The 6,885-nt window shown below is 39.0% G+C and overlaps 1 long non-coding RNA gene across 1 annotated transcript; it reads right to left on the reverse strand.

The window, feature by feature from the left end:
- Positions 1 to 378: 378 nt before the first annotated feature.
- LOC144458406 (uncharacterized) lies at positions 379 to 6,352 on the reverse strand. Its single transcript, XR_013487899.1, has 3 exons — positions 6,282 to 6,352; positions 2,217 to 2,344; positions 379 to 1,723 (listed from the first exon to the last, which is right to left on the reverse strand). It is a non-coding gene; the product is annotated as an uncharacterized LOC144458406 (long non-coding RNA).
- Between the last annotated feature and the right edge of the window lie 533 nt (positions 6,353 to 6,885).

Consider the following 6,885-nt stretch of genomic DNA (forward strand, 5'->3'; position numbering starts at 1 on the left):
AGAATTGCCTCTTTTTTACATTCTGATTTGGCCTCCACGTACTTTTCAGAAAATTACTGTTTCTTTTGCTGCTAAATGCTCAACTATGTTCACCATTAACTGTGTCTGTCTGCTGTTTGGTGCTGGGCAGGTATTGTACAGTGGGTTTAAGTTTTACTGAAAATAGCTGCCTGCTGCTAATGGGGTAAAAAAAGAAAGAAAAAAAAAGGTTCAGAACGGTGAGACATTAACACTACACATTTAATCCATTGTTAATATAATAATAATAATAATAATAATAATAATAATAATAATAATAATGTATTACCAATATAATATTTGTTTCAGCTTTAACCCAGTTTAGTAGAGTTTTAAAAAAATAGAATGTCATTTTCTGCTATTAGATATCTATTCTATGCTATTAGAAAACACCAAGCAATGCTGTTATTGCAGCTAATTTCTCCCAGTCACAGATCCTTCAGTGAATAACACTGAAAAAATCAGTCTCCTGTTAAATATTATTGTTTCTCCGTTGCTCGTTGGCTCACTGTGGAGAGACTGCTAGTTTATCTCCTGTTAATGTGTGCTTACTTTTATTTTCTGAACTTAAAATCCAGATGTTCAGGAGCCCTAAAGGGAGCCGAATTATTTGAATAGGTCTCCTCATTTCTAAAGCAAAAGGACCCGCTGATTTAAATCAGTAAAAACACTGAATAAAGCAGTGTCATGTTAGAAATTAGTGTTTCTCAGATGCTGTTTGGCTCATTGCGGAGGGGCTGCTAGTCCAGCTCCTGCTAAAGTGTGCTCAGCTTTATTCTCTGATAATTTAAGATTCAGATGTTCAGGAAATTTTACCAGGAGCCGAATTATCCGCAGAGGTGTCCTCCTCTCCAAAACACACAGATGAGGTGATTTTAACCATTAAAATTATTGAATAAAGCGGTTTCACATTAAAATTCAGTGTTTCTCCTACACTGTTCAACATGGCAGGGGCTGGAGCCGAGCTGCTGCTAACATTTGCTCAACTTTAGGATCCAGATGATCGATTACTAGACTCCTTCATCCCGTAAAATAAACGATCAAGATTTTTAAAAGTGTATTGCAAATATGTGGCTTAAAATTGAATAAAAAGTTAATTTATGAGAGCTTCTGGCAGACAACCTTCACGCAAAGGAGAAGTGACACCACTGACAGGCACAGCGACCACATCAATGATTAGCGGTGTTTTTTGCCTCTCTCCAGAACAAATATGCAATTGCTTGGTGAATTGTTATTTGTGTGACAATTGAATCTGGTGTTGTAAATAAACAGGTTTTGTACATTTTCTAAGAATTTTCTCCAGCAAAGAGAAAGCAAAAATCCATCAACAGAGGAGACTCTCAAACAACCCCCGTACCTGCTTTCCACCCCAGCAATTAAACTTCCACTCCTTGTTTACCTGGCTGCAGCAGTCAGGAAAACAAAAGGCTACAGGTCATCATGGAGGTCAGCATCTCCTGGTTCACACCTCTAATGTGTATTTATTGTCTGTGTATTAGGTGGAGAAGTTAAGATGGAAGTTGTTTGGAATTCCTCACGGATCAGCAAAGGTTCACAGGAATCGGACCATCCCACGGTCATCAGCATTCCTGGGAAGAGGGCAACTCACCAGTGACCAATTAGGTAAGAGATTCCAAGGCAGTGAATAAAAGGGCCTGATTGGCTGGTGAGACCCGTGTGGCTGGGGTTTTGTTGACGCAAGGACCTGTGTGAGGACACAGGAATGGCATTAAGAGGAAGGCGTGTCACAATGCTGGACCTCCTAAAGCACACAAACACACAGCGTCAGGGACTAATGACCCACTAAAGACCCAATTCTGAGGTCACTGTATACTGTATATGTCCTGCAGCAAAATGTTGAAAAATTACACTTCAGTCAGACCAGAAAATATATTACTCCCCTGTCCGACAGTAAGAAATTGTACTTAAAAAATAAATATATAAATAAAAAATGAGTGTCTATTTGCACCAGGGTGAGAATAGACACACTGCAGCTATTCAGCTATTTACACTCACCCCTACAACGTGTTATTATATAGATCCCTCTGCATGCTCTGACTGACTAGAACTCTTCACATTGATGGTTCAAGGCTAGAGGTGGTTTGATTTAGGGGAAAGAGGTTATGGTTAGTGCTAGTACTAGCCAATCTTAGATATTCTCTGAGATTAATTTGGTAAATTTACATGAAAAAACTCACAAATGACTTGCCAGAACCTCAAGTGATCCGGTCCTCAGAGGAGGTAAAATGTGTTGGGTGAATGGGTCAAGCACATGACCTCTACACAAGAGACTGAGGTTTGAGTCCTGTGCAATCCTCCCTCATACCTAAAAAACAGAATAGGTTGGTTCCACTGACCTTCAAACCAAATTGTATGAACAGCCCCAAAATAATATACATTACTGTCTAGCAACTTCTGTTTTAAACACGTCCTCCACGTTAAGGAACGGTCACAGTTCTGCTCCAAAACTGGTTAGGTTTAGAAAAAACGGCATGGTTTGACATTAAATCACTACTTTGCTCACTAACGTACTGTTACATATATATATATATATATATATATATATATATATACAGTACAGGCCAAAAGTTTGGACACACCTTCTCATTCAATGCGTTTTCTTTATTTTCATGACTATTTACATTGTAGATTCTCACTGAAGGCATCAAAACTATGAATGAACACATGTGGAATTATGTACTTAACAAAAAAAGGTGAAATAACTGAAAACATGTTTTATATTCTAGTTTCTTCAAAATAGCCACCCTTTGCTCTGATTACTGCTTTGCACACTCTTGGCATTCTCTCCATGAGCTTCAAGAGGTAGTCACCTGAAATGGTTTCCACTTCACAGGTGTGCCTTATCAGGGTTAATTAGTGGAATTTCTTGCTTTATCAATGGGGTTGGGACCATCAGTTGTGTTGTGCAGAAGTCAGGTTAATACACAGCCGACAGCCCTATTGGACAACTGTTAAAATTCATATTATGGCAAGAACCAATCAGCTAACTAAAGAAAAACGAGTGGCCATCATTACTTTAAGAAATGAAGGTCAGTCAGTCCGGAAAATTGCAAAAACTTTAAATGTGTCCCCAAGTGGAGTCGCAAAAACCATCAAGCGCTACAACGAAACTGGCACACATGAGGACCGACCCAGGAAAGGAAGACCAAGAGTCACCTCTGCTTCTGAGGATAAGTTCATCCGAGTCACCAGCCTCAGAAATCGCAAGTTAACAGCAGCTCAGATCAGAGACCAGATGAATGCCACACAGAGTTCTAGCAGCAGACCCATCTCTAGAACAACTGTTAAGAGGAGACTGCGCCAATCAGGCCTTCATGGTCAAATAGCTGCTAGGAAACCACTGCTAAGGAGAGGCAACAAGCAGAAGAGATTTGTTTGGGCCAAGAAACACAAGGAATGGACATTAGACCAGTGGAAATCTGTGCTTTGGTCTGATGAGTCCAAATTTGAGATCTTTGGTTCCAACCGCCGTGTCTCTGTGAGACGCAGAAAAGGTGAACGGATGGATTCCACATGCCTGGTTCCCACTGTGAAGCATGGAGGAGGAGGTGTGATGGTGTGGGGGTGTTTTGCTGGTGACACTGTTGGGGATTTATTCAAAATTGAAGGCACACTGAACCAGCATGGCTACCACAGCATCCTGCAGCGACATGCCATCCCATCCAGTTTGCGTTTAGTTGGACGATCATTTATTTTTCAACAGGACAATGACCCCAAACACACCTCCAGGCTGTGTAAGGGCTATTTGACCAAGAAGGAGAGTGATGGAGTGCTGCGGCAGATGACCTGGCCTCCACAGTCACCGGACCTGAACCCAATCGAGATGGTTTGGGGTGAGCTGGACCGCAGAGTGAAGGCAAAGGGGCCAACAAGTGCTAAACACCTCTGGGAACTCCTTCAAGACTGTTGGAAAACCATTTCAGGTGACTACCTCTTGAAGCTCATGGAGAGAATGCCAAGAGTGTGCAAAGCAGTAATCAGAGCAAAGGGTGGCTATTTTGAAGAAACTAGAATATAAAACATGTTTTCAGTTATTTCACCTTTTTTTGTTAAGTACATAACTCCACATGTGTTCATTCATAGTTTTGATGCCTTCAGTGAGAATCTACAATGTAAATAGTCATGAAAATAAAGAACACGCATTGAATGAGAAGGTGTGTCCAAACTTTTGGCCTGTACTGTATATATATATATATATATATATATTCTGTGACACGTAACAGATTTCCCTTCCGTAGTGTGCTACACATACTAGTAAAAGTCAACACCGACTTTGGGACACAAACACCTGTCTCCTCATTGAAAATTTGTGAGACCCATCCATCACAGGGTTTCCAGGAGTTCCACAGACTTTGGTGTTTTTTATGCTTAGTCACGTCACAAATGTAAACAAACAAATGTAAGTATGTCATAACAAGCTGCTTGTACATTTGCCTTATGTAGTCATTTTTTAGTGAGAGTGGGCTGGTCCTGTGAGTCAACAAGGGCTTATTATTTTTAGTGCTAGTTAACTTATTATTAATAGCTATTAGGATGTATAAAGTAGTGCCGCCCGTGGCATAGGCAGTATTTGTGAATGCTAAGAGTGCCATCATCCATAGGGGGCGCCACAAATGGGGGCAAAAGAAAAATCAAAATGTTTATCTTTCACTATTTTTTACTAAAACTGTTACTACTATTATTTTGAAAATATTACATAAGGCCACAACAACATAACTACATAGCAAAGCCTACTAAATTTCTGAACAGAATGTATGTGGAGAGAAATAAAATGAAAAAAAATAAATAAATAAAAAATAAAAAAATACAGGTTACATTGATTTACATTGTGAGGCATTCAAGCTCTATTCGGTAAAAAAATAGTATTGGACAAAGGTAAATTAGCTTTATGATGTATCATATATGGTAAAAAGGTCTTTTGCTTATTTTTTTAAAATATGTTTTTCATGTGAAAGAAGGTTATGTTAAAGGTTGTTACATAAATGTGTATTATTGAATTTGAACACTGGTTTTAGTATAGGCTCAGAATTTCAAAATCGGTGTATCCCTAGTTTAATTAGAAAGTTAATTTGTACATTTTATTATCATTTTACATTGTCATGTATTATTGTATTTTTTATTCTTCTGAACAAGTTCATTTTCTAGGGCACCTAATGTGTTAGGACCACCACTGGTAAAAAGCTGCTGAATGCACACTGTGTACATAAAGTTTAGCCAAAAAGCTGAATAGAAAATGTCATATTTTGATGTTGCAAGGAAATGTAGGAATGCCCAGATGCACAATATCCACTTTGGCTATTTCACCACAGGTGTAAATAGTATTGTTGGCAACAGACACCTGGGTGCAAATAGCATTCGCCAAAAGAAAAATTATGTTGTACAATAAAATCCAGATTCTGTGGGTATTTTTCATGTCCTGCCCATCCTGATGTGCATATTATACAAACCACTAGGGCCAGAAATAAACAGTGAAAGCTACAAAGCTACAACCTCATCATTCCACCTATTAAATCCACTTCAGTCACACAATGATTAAACGTGGTTTCAATATTTTATGCCTGGTGAATTTTAGCTCCATTTAAATTTGTACATTATTGTTCCTCCACCTTATCAAAGCACTTTGATATCTGCTTATAAAAAGCCATGATGTCACCTGTCAGTGTCCATCTAAGCCACAGATGAAGACATGACAGCCTTTAGGGGACCAGAATACTATTAACGCCGCGTTTCATCCCAAATGGGCTTTTATTAAAATGAACGCCTAATTAAATTCCAAGATGAGGGGGCAGCGAACAATGCCAGACAGTGGCTACTTTGATTTTTTTCCCCCTTGTTTTAAAGTAATTATGCGGGCCTGACATGAGTGAGCACACTGCCGGAGACCCCTCTAATGAGTTAAGCAAGAAAAATCGCCACAGTCGCCTTCCCTGGCAGCAGCTAATTGCCTGGCCACATCGGGCCACCGCTAACACTGTCATTTAAAATGTGCTTTTCTTCCATTTCTGCTTTTTTTTTTTTTTTTTATTTTGTTAATTAACATATCTGTAAAGGTAGACTGTAAATAGTAACAAAGTTAGTGCACTGTATTTGCCAGATCATGCTCCTGTTTGGAGAGGTGGCGAGAGGTGCAGGTGAAGGTCAACAAACTTTTACTTTAAAAGCATGAACTTTGCTCTCAAGAGGCTTTAACATGCAGTATTATGCTAATGATCATGTTTAAAGGTATAAAAGCAGCTGCTTACAACATGAGAGGCATCATGAGAGGCCAGGGAAAGTGCCTCCTAATGCATCACCGGTAAGCCACTGAATACATGAATGAATCCATGGAAGCAACGCTGAAAAAGAAGGAAGCATCTATAAAGAAAGAGAGGAGAGATCAGGAAAAATTAACGTGAAAATCTGTAATCTTCAGTGCAACATAAACCTATATAAACGAAGAATGTTCCAAGAAAAAGGAAACAAAATGTGAATTGTAGTAATGCAAAAATACCAGTTATGATTCAGTTATGACATTTTAGTTTGCCTCCAGGCAGCAATGTCCAAATCTATATTAATCAGATGAAAAAAAAAAAAAAAAACTATTATAATCACACCAAAAATGTCACAGCAACCCTGTCAGTCATCCCATCTCTCACGCATGCATGCACACACACACACACACACACACACATAAAAGGATAGTGTATGACTTTGCTGTTGCATCTACAAATGCATCTACATCTACAATGCCACGCTAACATTTGCGAATGTTTCTGGACCTCCAAACAAGGGAATCAGTGAGACAGCACATAATTATTCATATGTTTCACTTAACCTTTAACATGCAGTCCCATACAGTGCCCCAGC

This window comes from Epinephelus lanceolatus, chromosome 17 (genome assembly GCF_041903045.1).
Source record: "Epinephelus lanceolatus isolate andai-2023 chromosome 17, ASM4190304v1, whole genome shotgun sequence".
NCBI lineage: Eukaryota > Metazoa > Chordata > Actinopteri > Perciformes > Serranidae > Epinephelus > Epinephelus lanceolatus.